Here is a 20,650-nt window from a genome sequence, read left to right as displayed (position 1 = left end):
TTGGAGGACGCAGCCTCCTTTTTATGCCGATTTGCCCGGCCGCATCTCCGTGTCCCTTTCCGCAGTGGCTGAGGTCCTTGGAAGGTACAGACTTCCCGATCCGCCTGCTGCATGTGCCCCTTAATGTGCACCCCCACTTTGTATAACATCCGATATTCATGGCTCTGTGAAGTTTTATTTCCTTTGTTCTCTGTTTCCCCACTTTTCCTTTGCCATCTCTTTGCCAAGAGCACTTTGAGTCATTTAATTTTCCACAACCTGCTGGTCCTTCTGCTGGAAGAGAATCTGATGCCATCCCAGGGTGAAATGTGGCGTTGCTCATGGGAGTGGATTGATGGATGAGAAGGTCAGGAGCTGGAGCTGTGTGCTTGGTTATGATTTGGAGGACAGCTTGTAATCTAATGATGCATTGAAATGATCCGTGGGTTCTCTGGCACCTGGTATGAATTTGTTTGGGTTCCCAGGGGCTGCTCCATGGTGTTGTAGGATTTGTTCTGTTCTTTTCCCCGTTTTTGGGCACTCCTAAAAAGGCCAGGGATGCATCACTTGACCACTTTTCTCTGATTAAATCATCACATCCTTGCATTCCCAAGTGATTTCGCTGAACTTGTGTCAGCAAAAGCAGCCCAGTGGTCAAACCCACCCTGTATAACACAGAGAGTGCCAGCAGATGTTGGAGTGGGGAGAGGGATGATTCCCCCTGCTTTTTTGAGTGAAGTTCTCCCAACATTCTCCGTTTGCTGTTTTCCTTTTCAGCTTCAGGGATTTCTGTTGCAGAGTCAGAGATGCTCAGTGTGGGCTCTGCCTTTAGCGATGCAAATTCCGTCAGTGCAGGGAGGCAGAGCTTGGGGTGAGGGGCAGAGGGAATCAGCCCAATTCCTGTGGCAGGCAAGGAGAGCCTGGGACATTGTGCACACTTCCCGCAGCAGAGTTAATTTGCATTTCTAAAGCTCCTCTGCTGGCTGCCTGGAAGGAAGCTTCTCCTCCAGGGCAGCCATCCCAGGAGTTGCATTGGCCCCACCTCCCTCCGCGCCCTTTTTTTTTCCCCCCCTTTTTTTAAATCGTGTTTCATTAACTGTTAATGAGTTAAAGGGTCACCTTTAAAACTCTTCCAGTTTTGCAAAACGCAACCTAAATGTGAACCTCGAAAAACCCATTCTAAAATTCTGCCATCACTAACAGCCACGCACACACATACACAAAAAAACCCCAAAGCAATAAAGATTTTTCTACTTCTTCCCCTAAGGCTAAAACAATTTTTAGTTCACACACCCCTGGCCCAAACCCAGCTGACAATGTCACAGTAGGATTATGAAAAAAACATTTTAATTGTGTAGTCTTGTCACTGAAACTGTGGGAAGAACAAAAACTCTCCAGTGACCTTTTTAGTGTTAAGGGTCAAGGCATTACTTTATTCTGGCCAGGATGTGCAACAGAAATCATTTCATGCACACAGAGCCCGGGTGTGCAGAGAAAATCATTCCATGGCACACGAGTTTTACTCAATTTTTCCTCAACTTTATGCAGTCTAAACCCATAGAAATCCGTCGGTTTAATGTTCATTGGTTCCATGTTGGGTAGTTCTTAGTATTTGGTTTCCTATTGGCCCCGGATTGCTTGGCCTCTGATGTTAATTAGGTGCACACTCCTTGATTTCCTTCTCAGCCTTTTCCAGAGCAGGGGTCTCCAGCTGTGCCGGGGGCAGTGTCTGGGGTAGCTGTTCCTTGATGTTTGCTGATGGGCGTTGATGTTTTGTTGATGGGCGTTATCTTTGGGGTATCTTTTGGGCTCTTCCCAGTCTGTTGAGATGTTAAGCTCATCTCTGCTGAGTGGTGTAACATCCCTTAACAAACACTTTCAAATTCCTTTCCCCAAGGCAGAGGCAAAGCAAGCCTGAGTAGAGAAATAAAATTTTAAAGCAATTCTGAACTTGGTGTATTTTCCATCAATCGAATCCCGCCCAGCCCAGAGTGTGAGTGTAACTGAGAGCCAGAGTGGAATTCTCCCGCTGTCTCGCACAGCAGCTGTGGCGAGTGCAGGCACAGAAAGCTCTGAAGGTCGCCCGGTGCCAGCGAGGATTGGCCCCCAGTGCCTGGAGATGCCAGAGGAGGTGCCCAGCCAGACTATTTCAGCAGAGGATCTGTGGGCAGCCCCCGGGGCTTCCCCCGCTGTGGAGCCCTGGCTGCTGCTGCGGCCCCTTCTGTGCAGGGTCAGTGGCGGCCTCGCATGGTCCTCCTGCAGCCGGGGAGTGCAAATCCGCGGGGCTTCAGAGAGCTTGAGGCGAGGGTGAGGGGCCCCCCGTGTTCAGCTGTGCTGGCGGCTGTTTCTGTGCTCGGGGACACTTGGAATGGGCCACGCCCTTGGCCACCAGTGGTGCTTCTTTGCGCTCCTCAGGCAGGACCCGATGTCCTGGTTGGATGTTGTAGGCAGCAAAGTGCCAAGGCAGGGTCTGTGCCAGCCGAGCTTCCTGTGGAAGAGATTTCACAAGAGACAGGATTGTGGCCACAGACTGCTTGAAACACACATCCCTGGTCTCCACCCCCCACTAGGTCGGGAATTCCCAGTTTGAGGAATTGAGTACCTCAATTCCAGGGGAGGTAATTGAATATCTGCCCTGGGTCTGGCTCTTCTTCTTGCCAAAGCCAATGGCAGCAGCCGTAGCCGTGGCGTCTTGGTTTCTCTCAGCAGCTTCAGAAGGTGTTTCTTTATTTCCCCATTCATTCTTTCTACCCGACCTGAGCTCTGGGGGTGCTGGGGCATTTGGAGGTGCCACTGTGTTCCTAAAGCAGCCAGAACGGGGTGAAGGATCTTTCCTGTAAAATGAGTTCCCCTGTCTGTGTCTGTTGCTTCCACAATCCATATCTTGGAATTGTTTGTTCCAAACATGCCTTAAGAACGGATGCAGGGATTGCTGAAGCAGTCGGAAATGCTTCTGCCCCGCTGTGAGCTGCCATGCTGTTAGCAGAAGATATTGAAGCCTTCCTGCTCAGGGCATTTCAGTGCCAGGCTCTTCCAAGCACCCCCAGCTCGGCCCTTTGAGCTGAGCATGCGGGCGCTGAGCTGCGCTTTGTCTCATTCCCTTTCCTTCAGAGCAGCGTGTCTTGTCACTCTTTTCCCTTCTGCTGCCCCTGCAGAGCCATCCCTAAACACCTTTTCTCCCTCAGGCCAGGGAATGTCTGGTAAATCTCTCCTAGCCCGGGTCTGGAGCTCTGTCACTTGGCTGCAGCCATGGGTTTCTTGCCAGCCCCGTGTCCAGGGCCGTTCAAACAGGAGGCTGGGTTCAACCCTTGCCCTGTGCTCAACTCTGAATCCTCCTGTTCCATCCAACAAGTTTCATTCTGTAAGAACCGAGCGCTGCTCATCCATTTAGAGGCTCCTTTGGTTAACAAAGCTTTACCTTGATGCCAGGCTTGAACAATCAGAGATTGTGCTGCTGTCAGTTTTCAGGCCTCAGATCCCATTAATGCCGGGGCTGCACAATTCTGCAGACAATGAGGCCACTCTCTGGCCACTGGGTTAAACATTTGAGCCCAGGAATTCCTTTGGCATGGCCCCGATGAACATCCCCATGCAATTCAAATGGTTTTTCCCTGTCTGGGAGGGCCAGGACAGGAGGCTCAGTTAATCTGCTTTTGAAGCCTTGAAACTTGTGCTTTCCTTCTGGTGTCCATGATGGGGTTTCTTGGCTGGCAGGAGAGGAGTGTTGTAGGGAGAGATGCCTGGCTCCAGAAGCGCTGCCTTTAGCAGGGCCTCAGTAAGAGGCTGTAACCCCTTCCTTGCCTCCCTTGGAACAGGGTATTGCTTTTAGACACCACTTGTCCTGGATGCTTCAGAGGAATTTGGAGAGGCTCCATATCTGATTTTCCCTATTTCCCTGGGGCTGCCCACACTTCTGGGTTCCCTTCAGCAGAGGCCTTGGCAGACATTTGACACCAAGGTCCAGCAGCATTAGCCTCTGTATCTCCTTTGACAATATGAATTTGCATTCCCACTTCAGCCCCCAAATCCCTTCCCAGTAAATTACAATCACAATTAGGAACAAACAGAAATTGATGTGTTTCAAACCCATCTCCCACATCTACTAATAGTGGTTGAATAAAACACCCCTGCTCCTCTTTCCCACTTATTGCCTGAATAATCAAGGAACTTCTTGACAATTTCCCCCCTTAGGTCTCAGATTCGGAGTGGATCGAGAGGCCCCTGTGTCCATCAGGAGCGGCCTCGTCTCGATGCAGAGGCGCCCTGAATGTTCTCAAGGGCTCTGGTGCGGTGGGTCCCTGGTGTGCTGGGAGCTCTGAGAGCCCTGACAATCCATGTCCATCAGGGGTGGACTTGCTGGTGCTGAGGGTGCTGCTGTCTGTGCTTGCAGTGTCCTTGTGGCCTGCAGCTGGAGCCCTGATTCCTTGGCAGGGGCTGTTTGGGTGGGCTCTGCCGTGCCGAGGAGGGCAATGCCTGTGCCAGGTGCTTGTGGCCGCCGCCGTCCCCTGGGTGCTGGGGCCCCCTTGGGCCCTGCGGTTCATCCCTGGGGGGCTGTAGAAACTCTGCCATGGCCTTTGCCTTCACCTTGGCCTTTTGCTCATCCCTTCTTGCATTCCCCTGCTGAGCCTTTCTGGCCAAGTGCTGCAGGGGCTTCTTGTGCCTCTCCTGCAGCCCCCTCAGTGCCTGTGGGTGCTCATCCTCTGACAGCTGCTGAGCTTTCTGCACAATCATTCGTTTCTCCAGTGACCCAAACAAGATCGATAAAAGAAAATCCTGATCCTTCCACATCCCGCAGCCTCCTGGGGGCCGGGGGCCAGTGCCGGCCCTGCCCGGGGGGTGTTGGGGTCAGGCAGTGCCCGGCGCTGAGCCCCGGCTGCCCCACAGCCCCGGCCCGGCCCCGCAGCTCCCCACAGGCCCCCAGCCCGTGCTGCCCTGTCCTGCTGCTCCCCACCACAGAGAAACCCCCTGAAATCCTGACCTCCTTGTTTTCCTGTCCTGGAAAGCAGGGATACAAAGGAGGTGGAGCTGGCCCTGAGGATAAGAGGGTTTTGGCCCCTTTTGAGGATAAGATTGTGGAAGGTGCTGGGAAACATAGCAATTCTCAGTATTTTTCTCTTCCTGCTCTTTTCCATCTTCCTTTTCCTTTCTTACCACATAGATTCCTCCTGCTGCTGTTTGCCTTAACCATATTCCTGCACACTCCCTTCAACCAATCCTTTCCCAGCACACCAACACCATCCATCCCCTGCTGCTGAGACCCCTTCTCGACTTCCCTTTTTACCCCCGCTGGGTGTCCATGTCCTTAATTAGCTCTGGGAGAATGTGCAAACTGCCTCAAGATTGTCCCCTTTTGTATAGGACACGATGTCCATGGTTGTGTTGAGGCTTTGTTGTTGTTCTGGAAGTTGAGGAATTGAGCAGGAGCTTGGCTGAGCAGCAGTGTGTGTCAGTCAGTGCCATTTTGTGGAGCTGATGGTTTCTGCTTGTGTCACTTGCTTGTGTCCAAGTCGGTGTGGCTGTGTCCGAGCAGATTGAGAGCATGTGTTTGTAGGGAGGCGTTGCTGTTGTTCCTTGGCTGGGGGTGCCCGGTTTTCGGGCCATCCCCCCTGGAGCAGGGTGTCCCCCCTTGGTGCAGGCGCGGCCCTCAGGCAGCGCTCAGCCAATCAGAAGGCGCGGCGCTGGTGAGTCAGCAGTTGCCAGGCAGAGCCGCAGCGCCCGGCGCTCCCCAGCTGGAGCCCCCGTGTGGCCCGGCCTTGGCGCCCCCCGCGAGGGGAATTTGGGGAGGTGGGAGGGGGGGAGCGCCAAGGCCGGGCCGGCCCGTGCTGTGCTGGCAGAAGTGGCTGCGGCGGGGGCCGAGTGCGGGCAGGAGCGGCCGAGAGCCCAGCGCTGCCGCAGCCCGAGCTGCCGCAGCTGCATCCCTGCTGGTGCTGTGGGATGCGAGAGCTCTGGGGGGCAGAGCGAGCCAGGGGTGGGTGCTGGGCCTGGGGGGAGGAGGAGAAAGGCTGGAGGAGCAGGGCTGGAGAGCAGAATGGTGAAAGGATGGACGTGGGAGCAGCAGGTGGGATTCAGCAGGAGAAGGAGTAGTGTGAGGAAGAGGAGTGTGAGGAAGAGTAGGGATACAGGAGGAGGAGGAGGAGCAGGAAGAGGAGGCACCGCAAGGTTCCAGCACTCGCTGTATCTGCAGCCTCCCCCCAGCCCCAGGAGCGTTGCCCCCCACTCCAGCCAGTGATCAGGGAGGGGGATCCACGATTTTCCCGTGGGTGAATCTTGGTGTTTCTGAGGTTTCTTGGGCTCCATGCTGGTGCTTTGATTTTTTTTGTGGGGGCTGAATGTTTATATTTTGGAGAGAGTTTTGTCTGAATCTTGATGTTTTGGGAGTTTTGGGTCTGTGTCTTGATGTTTGTGGTACTTTTGGTCTGAATCTTGGTGTTTTGGAGGTTTTAACAGACACAAGATGCTTGGTGATGGCCTTAGGCAGGAGGAACCACAAGCCGAAGGCGCTCACCCCTTGTTTCTCCCCCAAAACCAGGATTTGTCATTCCCAAGGCGTGGCCGGATGGAGGAGGAGGAAAAGCCCCGGAGATGCCGCACGAGGAGGGGCTGCAAACGCAGCCCAGAGAGATCCAAGGAGGAAAGAGCCCCCCTGTGCCGGGAAGGCGGCCGGAGATCCAGGGGGAGCTCGGAGCTGGGGGAGAAGCCTCAGGGTGGGGAGAAGCCCTACAAGTGCTTGGAATGTGGGAAGGGCTTCAGGTGGAGCTCCAGCCTGAGGGAACACCAGAGGATCCACACTGGGGAGAGGCCCTATGAGTGTGGGGAATGTGGGAAGGGCTTCTCCAGCATCTCCCACCTGATCCGGCACCAGGTGGTCCACACTGGGGAACGGCCCTACGAGTGCTTGGATTGTTGGAAGAGCTTCGGACAGAGCTCTGAACTGAAGGTACACCAGCGCACCCACACTGGGGAGAGGCCCTACGAGTGTTCTGAGTGTGGGAAGGGGTTTCAGAGGAGCTCCAGTCTCCTCGTACATCAGCGCATTCACACGGATGAGAGGCCCTTCCGCTGCCCCGACTGCGGGAAGGGCTTCAAACACAACTCCACCCTCATCACCCACCGGCGCATCCACACCGGGGAGAGGCCCTACGAGTGTCCTGAGTGTGGGAAGAGCTTCTCCAGCAGCTCTCACTTGACCAAACACCAACGGAGGCACCGCTAAGGGAAGCCCTGCGAGTGCCCCGAGTGCGGGAAGAGCTTCGTGCGCTGCTCCAGCTCCATCCCCCGTGGGAGGATCGGCGTTGGATGATCCCCAGTGACCCCCGTGGGGCAGAGCCCTGGTGACCCCCGTTCCGGGTGATCCGCGCTGGGTGGGGGGAAGGTGTTGGAGAGATTTCTTTGCCTTCTCCTTGTGCTGCTGGGATTTGGTTGGGAATAAATTCTCTCCCTGTGCCCAGGCTGGCTCTGTTGTGCCCGTGCTCGGGGCAGGATCTCTCCCAGTCCTTCTCTCAGCTCCTGGGCCTTTCCTTGTGTTTCCTGTCCCTGTGCAGCTGCAGAGGGCAGGGACAGAGCGGTTTTGGTGTCTCCCGGCATCCAGGCAGGGCCAGCCCAGCCCCGGGGGTTGTGAGGGGCTTGTGGTGGTCCCCCGTTTGCGGGACATCCCCACTGGAGGAGGGCGTCCCTCCATTGCTGCATCCCCAGCCCTCAGGCAGCGCTCAGCCAAGCAGGGAACACCCTCAGCTGGGGCCTCATTTTTGGGCACACCTGAGCCCCTGGACATCTCCATCCCCATTTTGGGGTGCAGCTGAGCTCCTAGATACCTGGGTTCCCAGTTTTGGAGCTCTATTGGGCTTGCACAGCCTGGTTTTGGTAGCGGGGTTGGTTTAGAGGTGGCTTCTGAGAGAAGGATCTGGAAGCTTCCTGTCTGGCAGAGCCAATCCCTGGCGGCTCCAAAGATGGAGGTGCCGGATGCAGAGATGCCCCCACAGCCCCTGGGAAGGAGGGAGGGGTGGGGGGAGGATGTTTTTAAGGGTCTTCTTTTCCTTCTCATTCTCTTGCTCTTATTTTTTCGGTGTCATCAATTTAATTAATATCTCTAATTAGAGCCTGTTGTGCCCGTGCTGGTGTTTGCTGTGGGATCTCTCCCGGTCCTTTTCCCCACCCGGGAACCCTCTGTTCCATTTTCTCTCCCCTGTGCAGCTGCGGGGGGCAGGGACAGAGTGGCTTTGGTGGGTGCCTGGCACGGGGCCAGCGTCACCCCAGGCCATGGGCACCCCTGAGATCCCGCGTCCCTGGGGACACATTTCTGGGCACAGCTGAGCTCCCACCTGCCCAGCACCTCGAGGTTCCCCCTCCAAAAAACCCCACTGCGGGGCTGCAGCGTCCCTAAAGCCCCTCAGCCAATCAAAATCATGGCCGGCGCTGGCCATGGGGCGAGTGGTGGCAGCTGGGGCCGTACTGGTGGCACTGGTGGTGCTGGGAGCCACCCCGGCTGCAGGCGCAGAGCTCTCGAGTGAGCAGGGGGGGCCGGACATGATGGGAAAGGGGGGAGAAGGGGAAAAAGGGGTGATGGGACCCCTAAAATGAGTGAGAGGTGGAGGGGACCCTCAAAGGAAGAGCAGGAGGGGTCTGAAGAGTGGGGGAGAAACGGGTGGGAGGGGGTGGGAAAGTGGGGAAAAGTGGAGGATGGGACCCTAAAAGTGAGCGGGAGTGGGCTGGGGATTGGGGGATTGTGGGGAAAAGGGTGGAAAGGGTGAAAAGGGGGGAATGGGACTCCAAAACTCCTCTGGGGAGCGGCTGGAAATGGCAGGAGAGGGGATGTGAAATAGGGAGAAGGGTGGAAAAGAGGAAGTGGGAGCACGGGCAGGAGGGTCCCATGGCGGCCGTGGGGCACAGGGGGTGCGGAGCGGGGATCCGGGGTGGCTCCCGGAGCTCTGGGCGTGCTGGGGGCTGCAGGGGGGCACCCCCTGAGCTGTGTCCCGCACACACAGGGGTGTTCCAGGGCATGATGAAGTCCGAGTGTCACTTCATGAAGGGCAGCGAGCGGGTGAGGTTGGTGCAGAGGAGCATCTGACACCGGGAGCAGCAACTGCACTCGCCAGCGATGTGGGGCTGTTGGTGGGGGACACCCCGTGTGGGGAGAAACAGGCGCAGTGCTGGAACAGCCATGCAGCAAGAGTGGGGTACAAAGGGGCTCTGGCGGACAGGCTCTGCCGGCACAACCGCGAGATCGTTGCCCCGTTGCTGGCGGAGCGCAGAGGTGCAGAACGTCGGGCAGAGCGAGTCCCCTCGGGCCCTGCCCTGGGGATGAGCCTGGAGCCCCTCAGCCCCCCTGGAGCCCGTCCCCGGGGCCTCTTGTCCTCCCAGGTTCCCCTGAGCTCTCCCAGTCTCTCCCAGTCCCTCCCAGTCCTTCCCAGTGTCTCCCAGTGCCCCCGCGCGTGTCCATCGCAGCCCTGCGTGGCGCTGGCGCCCCTCAGCCAATCAGAGCGCGTCTCTCTGATGACTCATCAGTTGCCAGGCAGACCCGCAGCGCCGACTGCCCCGTGCTGGACTCGGCCTCCCAGTGCCGCGCGCTCCGTTCCCAGTGTCTCCCAGTGCCCTCCCAGTGCCTCCCCAGTGCCCTCAATCCACTCCCCTCTCACGAGGGCAGCTCACTTCTCTCAGAACACCCCAACCCAAAGCTGTCTATGCTTCTAGGCCGATCTCTTGTCCTGTTTCTCGGTGTTGAGCATTCCATCAAGAGCCATCCTTCTTTTTAGCCTTGGCAAAGGGGCTGGGAGAGGGTTTGGGGGATCCTCGGAAGGCAGGGAGCAACTGGGATGGGGCTTGTGGAGTCCTGGAGGGGATGAGAGTGGGTTTGGCATGTGCTGGAAGGTTTAACGGTGTTCTGGACAGATCTGGGAGGAAAAAAAGAGGGGTTTGGGGCGTCCTGATGATTCTCTAGGGGGTTTTATTAGGAGGTCCTGACCCCTGCAGAACCCCCAGAGATGCCAGCGGACACTGCCCGCAGCCAGATTCTGACGGGGATCGGGGACTTCGTGTTGGGCTTCATCTTCCTGGCGCTGGGGCTCGGCTTTCACTTGCTCGAGGAGGTGACGGGGGGTCCCGGGGATCGCATCCCCCCTCCCCCAGAGTGTGTGTGCCCCCCCGGGCCCCCAGCCCGGTGTCACCCCCTTTGCTCTGCCCACAGAGCTCCTGAGCCGCCGGCGGCCGCAGCCCCTCCCCGTGGCCTCGGGCCCGGCCGGGACCCCCTGCTCCGTCTCCGCGCTGATTTTGCGGGGGTCGTGTGTCCCCCCCAGCCCCGCTGTCACTCTGCCCCTGCCCAGCTGCTCCTAGTGCTCCCAGTAAAGCTTCCCAGTTCACCCCAGTGCCGTTTATTGGAGGACACTGGGGAGGGACTCTGGGGAACCCCGCGGGGGAGCTGAGATTGGGGGGCAAAACTGGCCCTGGGATGGATCAGGAATGGGGACCCCCGTGTGTCCCCCCCGTGTCACCCCGCTCTGGGTGCTGGGAGCCCCCGGCTGCGGGTGAGGAGCTCTTGGGTGAGTGGGGAGGGGCGCGGGGACGACGGGAAAGGTGTCTGAGAGGGGGATAAGGGCCGGGGGGACAGCGGGAAAGGATTTCCCATGGGAGTCCCTTCGTTTCCCCATCACTTGATCTCTTGAGCATTTCCCTGGGGCTCTCGGGGGGGCAGAACCTCACGGGGGGCTCCCCAAACCCCTGTCCCTCCCTGGGGGTCTCATGGGGGGTTCCTCCCCACCCAGCAGCTGGTGCTGAGGTGGCCGTGGGGCAGAGAGGGGTGGGAAAGGGGTGTCCAGGGGGGTCCCTTGAGCTCCCAACCTGCTGTGGGGTGCTGGGGGCTGCTGGAGGGGGGCACCCCCTGTCCTGTCTCCCACACAGGTGTGTTCCATTCCTGGGGAAAAGCCCACTGGCACTTCCTTGATGACAACAACTGGGTGAAGTTCATAGACAGGAACATCTACAACTGGGAGCAATTTGGGCACAGGGGATACCCCAAAATTTGGAGGTGGGATGGAGTTGTCTTGAGGTGGAATTGAGCCGTTTGCAGTGGGATGGAGACAAGGCTTGTCTGCCTGGGAATGACTGGGTTCATACTGCAAGTGACTGGGGCCCTACGTGACTCTACTGGGAGGGACTGAGAGTGAAAGGAACCGTAGAGGGCATGACTGGGAACAACTGGGACCATGTTGGGGGCAACTGGGATCTTACTGGGAATGACTGGGAGCATAAAAGCTTGAGTGGAGTTTTTATCCCGTGGCATTCCCGGGGAGCAGCGGCAGCTCCGTGCCCCCAGCCCGGGGGGTGGGAGCAGGGGAACTGCTGGCAGCACCTTCGGGCCACAGCCGGGGGCTGGGGGGCTCCTCCCCCACTTCATTTTCTCTGCCCAGTTCAAATCATCCCCTCCCATTCAAATCCCCTCCGTTCACATTTTCTCCCCACCATTAAAGTTTCCTTGCCCCAATTCAACTTTTCTCCCCAGTTAAGCCCTGAGGCCCCTCCCCGCCCCCGGCTCCTCCCGGCAGGACCCAGCTGGGACCTTCTGGAAACAGCAGCAGAAAGAGTTCAAAAATTCCTCATTACTTCCATCCATTTCCTTGCTTTCTGGGGCATTTTCCTGCGGCTGCTCCGGGCCATGGCTGAGGGGTCCCCTCGGGCTCCAGCCCCTTTCCAGCCCCTTTTTCCAGCTCTTTTCCTCAGCTGACCCAAAGCTGCGGATTTTGGGGGGTGGGAAGAGTCACTCTACTCGGGGGTCCCCGCGGTGCCCCAGGGAGGCCCCGAGGCCGCAGCGCGGTTCCCTCGGGCCCCTTGGAGCGTTTGGAATCTCCAACTCTCAGCAATCGCTGTGCGTGGCATTCAATCCCCCCTGCAGGGTTTTCGCCCAGACCGGCTTTCTTTCCAGAGGGTTTTGTGGTTTCGCTTCGAGCCGGGGCCTGAGGGCACTGGAGCGGCCGCCAGGAAGGGCTGAGGGACAGCAGCGCCCCACAAACCTCCGGGAGGGGGACAAGGGCTGGAGGGGGCAAAGAGAGAATAAACACGCGATTTTAGAAAAAGAAAAAAAAAATAGATGATATGTAAAATATAATAAAAGAGAACTCTGAAAAAAGAAAGTAACAGCAGAGCTGCTTCTCTTGGGACTTTGGGTTTCTTGTCCAAACTCCGAGCTGGGTGTGAGCCAGAAACCAGTGGCTGGGAGAGACATTGCTGCTGAAGGGCTTCCTATGGCCAGAACTAAAGTGTCGAGTATCAAGGAAGAGCTTGAGGTTACAGAAGCGCCAGCGCTCCCGTTGGATTCCCTCGTTGGAAGCTGAAAGCGGAGCTCCGTCTGGGACTCTGCTTTGTAAGGATTGAATGTAAAACTCCAGCGCAATCCCCGTTTCCCTCCCTCCTGTGGCCAGCGGCGCACGGAGAAGGGATGGGAGTTTCGGTGAGTTCGTGCTTCCCCCTGAGGGACAGGAATCCTTGCCGTGTCCAGCGGGGGTCCCTCCCCAGCCGTGCGGTCACTCCCCGGCCCGGCCCTGAGGCGCGGGGCAGTCGCGGGGCAGCCGCGCTCCGGCCCCGTCAGCGGCACCGCCGCTTCGTGCTGGGCAGGAGCGGCAGAAGGAGCCGGGCGGCGGCGGGGGCTGAATCCCGGCAGGAGGAGGAGGAGGAAGAAGAAGAGGAAGAAGGGGCCGGGTCGGCCTGCGGTGTCCGATGGCCGGGGAGCAGCGGGGAGGCCTCGGGGAGCGGCGGCGGGCGGGGCTCTGCTGGAGCCGCCCCGAGGGGTTTGTGCCGCCCCGGGTCCCTGAAGGAGCCGCTCCGCGGGACGGGCGAGCTGGGAACGAAAGGAAATACAGAGAAGAGAATAAAATACAATCAAAGAGCCGCAGCGAGAGGCGTCTCCCCCGCCCGCGTCTGAAGGAGCTGCACCGAGGGAAGGGCGGAGGGTGAGTAGAATAAAATCCAGAGAACGGAGTAAAATAGAATAAAAAACTGCACTGGGATGTCCGCGGCGCCCGGTGTCACTGAAGAGCCGCACGGCGGGACGGGCGCTGTCGGGTGTGGCCAGAAGGGCAGCGCCGAGGAGGGAGAGAGGTGTGAATAGAAAAACAAAAAAATAGAGAGAATGGAATAAAATACAAGAAAAGAGCCTCACCCGGGGATCTCCGCAGCCCCGCGTCACTGAAGGAGCCGCAGCGAGGGACGGGCGGGGCGCGGCCCGGATCGAGCCCCTCCAGCTGCGCCTCGAGCGGCGACCCCGCGGGACCGCGCCGGGGCCGGGCGGCGGCGGCAGCCGGAGCCGGGAAAGCGGCTTGGAGCGGCGGAGACGAGCGGGGTGTTCCCGAGCAGCTCCGCTCAGCCCTCGGGCACCGGGGGGGTTCCGGGGGTTGTTCCCGACCAGCTCCGCTCAGCCCTCGGGCACCGCGCTGGGGTCGCCGCGCACTTTTCACCCCCGGCCGCCCGCACGGGCCGGGCCCCGCGGCTCCCGCTGCCGCCGCCTCGGCCTTATGAACTCCCCTCCCCTCAGACCCTCCCGGGCACCGCCGGGCATTAGCGCAGCTCCCGGGGCCGTGTCCCTGCCACACTTGGGCATTAAATCCGACAGATTTGGGGAGCTGGCACAGCCCTAGAAACCAGGGCTTTGCCCTCGGCAGCTTGGAGCGGCACGAGGGGGATAAAGGATCCCCTGCACTCACCGATGCTCCCAGAAGCAGCTCTGGCCCCCTAAGAATGGGGCTGTATTTGGGAGAGGGAGGATGACTGGGATGGGGTCTGCAAGGAAACAGACACATGTTGGGATGAAGAGGTTTGGATGATCTGGTTCCTGAGGAGGTTTTGGGGCACCCTCCAATCCTGAGGGATGTGTTACTGGGAGGGGGGACACACCTGGCTCTTGCACTTGGAGTGCGGCCCACAGGGAAGGACATGGGGAGCCCATTTTAGGGTAGATCCCGCTGCTTTCCACCAGTTTTGGGGGAGTTATAAACGGATTTGGGAGAATCCCCAGTCATTTTCAGAGGCGGAGGTGAGGCCTTTTTTGGGAGGATCCTGATGCTTTCCACCAGTTTGGGGGGTTCTAAATGGCTTGTGGTGGAACCACTTTCATGGGTTCTGACACTGCCCACCCGTGCTCTGCACTGGTCCGGACTGGTGCTCCCAGTGCCGCGTGGGGCAGGGCCACGGGGACCCTCCACAGCACAGCGCGGCTGCTTTGGGGCTGGCGGCACTTGCCCGGCGCTGGCCATGGGGCGTGTGCTGGCAGCTGGGCCGTACTGGTGGTACTGGTGGTGCTGGGAGCTCCCGTGTCTGGGGGCAGTGGGACTCAGGTGAATGTGGGCATCTCAGGGGTGTGGTGGGGACGACGGGAAAATATTGAGAGAGGTGGGAAAAAGGGAGGAAGAGAGCAGAAAATGGGAGCTGGAATGCCCAGACCAGGAGTCCAGCCAAGGGGTCTCTGGCCTGACTGCCCCCAGCAAGTGGCTCCCACAACCCCTCACCCTGTCCCCAAAATCCCTTGGCATCCCCCACCCATCTCTGTATTCCCCCTCCAAAATCTCCAGGCTCCTGCGGTGAGAACAAAGGGGTCCAAGTTACCATCCAGTGTGACCACAAGCACCAAACTTTTTTCTCCACACAACAATCTTGCCTCTTTTCCCCTTGCCCAGCTTCCCCCACAGCAGCTGGGAGCAGCCAAGAGCCGAGCGCTGCCCCAGCCCAACCGGCCCCAGCTCCATCCCTGCTCCTCCCACGGGATGCGATGGGTTTGGGGGGAGGGGGCCAAGGGTGGGCACTGGGCCTGGGGGGAGGAGGAGCGGGGGATGGGATGAAGGAGGAGGGGGAGAAGGGATGGAAGGAGGAGAAGGAGGAAGTGCAGGAGGAGCAGGAGGAAGAGGAGGGATAGAGGAGGAGCGGGAGCAGGAACAGGAGGAGGAAGAGGAGGCAGCACGTGCGTCCAGCGCTCCCCGTATCTGCAGCTCCCCGCCCTGGGAGCATCGCCCCCCTGCATTCTGCAGGGGACTGGGGAGGGGAAGCTCACCCCAAATACCTTGTGTGGACCCTGGGAGGGTTTTTTGGGCGGTTTCCGCTGGCAGCTCACAGCAGAGCCCCGGCTGTGGGTGGGGGATGTGGGGTCTCCCCCCATGTGTGGGTTGGTCTCCCTGGGTCAGGCTCTGGTACCACATGGCAATCGCCCGGTGCCGGTGCAGTGTGAGCGGGACGCCGGTTTCAGGGACACCGGTTTCAGGGACTGCCTGGGAGATCCAGGTTTGGGGGAAGCCCGAGAGCCACGGAGTGGGAAGAGCGGAGAGGGGTGATCCCGGAGCTGGGGGACCCCTGGCAGCCTGAAGGGAGGGGGAGGATGGAGAGCAGGGGAACCAGGGACCCCCTGGACACCGAAGTGGGGAGCCTGGAAAGGGGGGACCCCTGGGATTCCCCGGACCCCTGATAGCCCAGAGAAGGTGGGAATCCCGGATATGGGGGAACCTCAAAATACACAGGACCCCCAGAAACCCAGAGAGAGGGAACTCCTGAGAGGTTATTTTTGCTGAATCTTGGAGTTTTCTGTTTGAATTTGGATCTCTTGGGCTGAATCTTGATATTTTCTAAATTTTTGGGGTGGGGGCGGGAATCCTGTTGTTTCTGAGCTTTAGTGGTCCAAATGTTGGTGGTTTGGTTTTTTGAAGGGCAGAATTTTCCTATTGTGGAGGAGTTTTTCCTGTATATCAAGATTTTGGGAGTTTTGGGGCTGTGTCTCTGTGTTTAGGGCTTTTGTGGTTGGATCTTAATATTTTGAAGGGTTTTATGAACACAAATGCCTGGTGACTTCTAGAGATGGACTTGGGCTGGAGGAACCCCCAGCCTAACACACTCACCCCTTGTTTTTGCCCTGAAAACAGGATTTGTCATTCCAAATCTATGGCCAGATGGAGAAGGAGGCTGCGAGGAAGAGGAAGATGCCCCGGGAGCCCCAGGCAGGTGAGGAGGAAGTCAGTGCCCCTTTCCCTTCTCTCCTGCTCCATCTCCCAGCCCAGCATCACCCCCAGCTGCAGGACAACCCCGCTGCCGACGCCGTCCTGCCGGGGATGGACTGGGGGGATCTCCTTCCCCTTCCCTGTGGCACGGAGGCAAATCCCATCCTCTCCTTCTCCACTCTCCTTCCTCTCCTCGTTCTGTCCTTATTCCTTCCACTTTCCTTCCTCCTCTCCTTCTTCCCTGGTTTCTTCTTCTTGTTCCTTCCTCTCCTTCTACCTTTTCCTTTTCCCTTCTCCCTGTCCCTTCCTCTCCTTCTCCTTCCTGCCCCAGGCACTGAGCTGCAGATGGAGACCAGGGGGAACAAATCCCTGCGGCAGAACCTCGTGAAGAGGCCGCTTTCAGCAGCTCCTCGGTGCAGGAATCCAGCGGGGAGGAAAAACTGAAGAGATCCACGAGGAGTGGCTGCAAACCCAGCCCAGGGAGCTGCGAGGAGGAAAGACCCCCATGAGACAGAAAGGCAGCCGGAGATCCAGCCACAGCTCAGAGCTGATGGAGAAGCCTCAGGGTGGAGAGAAGCCCCACAAGGGCTTGGAACGTGGAAGAGATTTGGAAATCCACGGGGATGCAGAGATACCCCACAGCCCCTGGAGGAGCCCCCACCGGAGCAGGGGATGCCTGAGGAGAGGCTGTGACCCCGTGCGAGACCCGTGGACAGAGGGGCCCTGCCGGAGCAGCCTGTCCTTGCAGGACTGACCCCGGGGCAGAGTGACCCCCGGGGCTGCAGCAGTGTGAGGGGACTGCTGCCCGTGGGACGGACTCAGGCTGGAGAAGTTCCTGGAGAACTGCCTGGTGGGAGGGAGCCCAGAGTGCAGCAGGGGAACGACTCCTGTCCCTGAGCAGCGGGAGAAGGCACCGGGGATGAACTGAGCATGGCCCCAATTCCCTGTGTCCTGCACTGCCGGGGTGGGAGGTGGAGCTGGAAGGAGGGAGGGGTGGGAGGAAGAATTTGGAAGGGTCTTCTTTTACTTCGCATTACCCTGCTCTGAGTTTTTGGATTTTTCTGCCACAAATCTCTCCCCTCGTGCACTCAGCCAAAGGGGTTTGGGGCGGTTTTCCCTTTCTCGGGGAAATCAAAGCCATGCACTGATGCTCCGAATTAGGGGCGGCAGTAGCGAGGCTGCAGGGCTTCCCAAGGAGCCGGAGGCACCCGACACGCAGGGCTGGGCAGGTCGGGCCGGGAGCAGCGGAGAGCTTTGTTTCTCTTCTCAGCTGAATGGCGGCTCGGGCCGGGCCCGTTCCAGGGCTGCTCCTCAGCTGCGGCTTTCCCCTCACGCAGCCCGGGGGGCGCTGGGAGCGCGGGGCGGGGCTGGGCCGTGTGCAGAGCCCGCCCCTCGCTCCGATTGGGCGGTGCTGCCGTCAGTCGTGGTTCTGGCGCGCTGATTGGTCGGAGCGGGGAGCAGCCCGGGCCCGGAGCCGCCGGCAGGGCGGCCGTGGCGCAGCAGAGGCGCCATTGGCGGAGCGTCTGTGCGGGCCCGGGAGCGGCGGCGGCGGCCGGAGCCCGGTGAGGCGGCGGCGGAGCTCGGAGGCGGCCCCAGCGCAGGTGGGAGCCGCGCTCGGTTCTGGCGGGGCTCGGGGCTGGCTGCGGGCGGAGGGGGCGGCAGGGGGCTGTGGCGGGTTCGTTGTGCCGTGTGGGCGCCGTGTTCGCCCTGGCGTGAGGGCGCTGCGGGAGCGGCTGCCCGCGGTCTCCTTCCCGCTGCTGCCTCGGCAGGAGGCGGTGCCGGAGCAGCGCTGGCTCGTCCCGGCTGCTGTGGGTAGGACAGAGGTGGCTGCCCCGTGGCCGGCAGTGTGCGGGAAAGTTCCCGTGGCCAGAGGTTTGTGTCCCCAGAGGAGCCGGAGGAGTCGTGTAAAAGTAACTTTATTCGTGGACAAAGGGAGAGGCCACGGGGCATTTCCCGTGGGGTCTGTCCAAGTGTTGGAGGACGCAGCCTCCTTTTTATGCCGATTTGCCCGGCCGCATCTCCGTGTCCCTTTCCGCAGTGGCTGAGGTCCTTGGAAGGTACAGACTTCCCGATCCGCCTGCTGCATGTGCCCCTTAATGTGCACCCCCACTTTGTATAACATCCGATATTCATGGCTCTGTGAAGTTTTATTTCCTTTGTTCTCTGTTTCCCCACTTTTCCTTTGCCATCTCTTTGCCAAGAGCACTTTGAGTCATTTAATTTTCCACAACCTGCTCGTCCTTCTGCTGGAAGAGAATCTGATGCCATCCCAGGGTGAAATGTGGCGTTGCTCATGGGAGTGGATTGGTGGGTGAGAAGGTCAGGAGCTGGAGCTGTGTGCTTGGTTATGATTTGGAGGACAGCTTGTAATCTAATGATGCATTGAAATGATCCGTGGGTTCTCTGGCACCTGGTATGAATTTGTTTGGGTTCCCAGGGGCTGCTCCATGGTGTTGTAGGATTTGTTCTGTTCTTTTCCCCGTTTTTGGGCACTCCTAAAAAGGCCAGGGATGCATCACTTGACCACTTTTCTCTGATTAAATCATCACATCCTTGCATTCCCAAGTGATTTCGCTGAACTTGTGTCAGCAAAAGCAGCCCAGTGGTCAAACCCACCCTGTATAACACAGAGAGTGCCAGCAGATGTTGGAGTGGGGAGAGGGATGATTCCCCCCCGCTTTTGTGAGTGAAGTTCTCCCAACATTCTCCGTTTGCTGTTTTCCTTTTCAGCTTCAGGGATTTCTGTTGCAGAGTCAGAGATGCTCAGTGTGGGCTCTGCCTTTAGCGATGCAAATTCCGTCAGTGCAGGGAGGCAGAGCTTGGGGTGAGGGGCAGAGGGAATCAGCCCAATTCCTGTGGCAGGCAAGGAGAGCCTGGGACATTGTGCACACTTCCCGCAGCAGAGTTAATTTGAATTTCTAAAGCTCCTCTGCTGGCTGCCTGGAAGGAAGCTTCTCCTCCAGGGCAGCCATCCCAGGAGTTGCATTGGCCCCACCTCCCTCCGCGCCCTTTTTTTTTTTCCCCCTTTTTTTAAATCGTGTTTCATTAACTGTTAATGAGTTAAAGGGTCACCTTTAAAACTCTTCCAGTTTTGCAAAACGCAACCTAAATGTGAACCTCGAAAAACCCATTCTAAAATTCTGCCATCACTAACAGCCACGCACACACATACACAAAAAAACCCCAAAGCAATAAAGATTTTTCTACTTCTTCCCCTAAGGCTAAAACAATTTTTAGTTCACACACCCCTGGCCCAAACCCAGCTGACAATGTCACAGTAGGATTATGAAAAAAAACATTTTAATTGTGTAGTCTTGTCACTGAAACTGTGGGAAGAACAAAAACTCTCCAGTGACCTTTTTAGTGTTAAGGGTCAAGGCATTACTTTATTCTGGCCAGGATGTGCAACAGAAATCATTTCATGCACACAGAGCCCGGGTGTGCAGAGAAAATCATTCCATGGCACACGAGTTTTACTCAATTTTTCCTCAACTTTATGCAGTCTAAACCCATAGAAATCCGTCGGTTTAATGTTCATTGGTTCCAAGTTGGGTAGTTCTTAGTATTTGGTTTCCTATTGGCCCCGGATTGCTTGGCCTCTGATGTTAATTAGGTGCACACTCCTTGATTTCCTTCTCAGCCTTTTCCAGAGCAGGGGTCTCCAGCTGTGCCGGGGGCAGTGTCTGGGGTAGCTGTTCCTTGATGTTTGCTGATGGGCGTTGATGTTTTGTTGATGGGCGTTATCTTTTGGGTATCTTTTGGGCTATTCCCAGTCTGTTGAGATGTTAAGCTCATCTCTGTTGAGTGGTGTAACATCCCTTAACAAACACTTTCAAATTCCTTTCCCCAAGGCAGAGGCAAAGCAAGCCTGAGTAGAGAGATAAAATTTTAAAGCAATTCTGAACTTGGTATATTTTCCATCAATCGAATCCCGCCCAGCCCAGAGTGTGAGTGTAACTGAGAGCCAGAGTGGAATTCTCCCGCTGTCTCGCGCAGCAGCTGTGGCGAGTGCAGGCACAGAAAGCTCTGAAGGTCGCCCGGTGCCAGCGAGGATTGGCCCCCAGTGCCTGGAGATGCCAGAGGAGGTGCCCAGCCAGACTATTTCAGCAGAGGATCTGTGGGCAGCCCCCGGGGCTTCCCCCGCTGTGGAGCCCTGGCTGCTGCTGCGGCCCCTTCTGTGCAGGGTCAGTGGCGGCCTCGCATGGTCCTCCTGCAGCCGGGGAGTGCAAATCCGCGGGGCTTCAGAGAGCTTGAGGCGAGGGTGAGGGGTCCCCCCGTGTTCAGCTGTGCTGGCGGCTGTTTCTGTGCTCGGGGACACTTGGAATGGGCCACGCCCTTGGCCACCAGTGGTGCTTCTTTGCGCTCCTCAGACAGGACCCGATGTCCTGGTTGGATGTTGTGGGCAGCAAAGTGCCAAGGCAGGGTCTGTGCCAGCCGAGCTTCCTGTGGAAGAGATTTCACAAGAGACAGGATTGTGGCCACAGACTGCTTGAAACACACATCCCTGATCTCCACCCCCCACTAGGTCGGGAATTCCCAGTTTGAGGAATTGAGTACCTCAATTCCAGGGGAGGTAATTGAATATCTGCCCTGGGTCTGGCTCTTCTTCGTGCCAAAGCCAATGGCAGCAGCCGTAGCCGTGGCGTCTTGGTTTCTCTCAGCAGCTTCAGAAGGTGTTTCTTTATTTCCCCATTCATTCTTTCTACCCGACC

At 58.1% G+C, this 20,650-nt stretch overlaps 1 pseudogene; it reads left to right on the top strand.

The window, feature by feature from the left end:
• LOC125318719 overlaps nt 1-20,650 on the top strand; it is a 71,615-nt pseudogene that overhangs the window by 37,102 nt on the left and 13,863 nt on the right.

The sequence above is a fragment of the Corvus hawaiiensis genome, chromosome 31 (assembly GCF_020740725.1).
Source record: "Corvus hawaiiensis isolate bCorHaw1 chromosome 31, bCorHaw1.pri.cur, whole genome shotgun sequence".
Classification (NCBI taxonomy): domain Eukaryota; kingdom Metazoa; phylum Chordata; class Aves; order Passeriformes; family Corvidae; genus Corvus; species Corvus hawaiiensis.
Note: the sequence above shows the minus strand (reverse complement) of the source record. Positions and strands in the feature narration are given on the sequence as shown.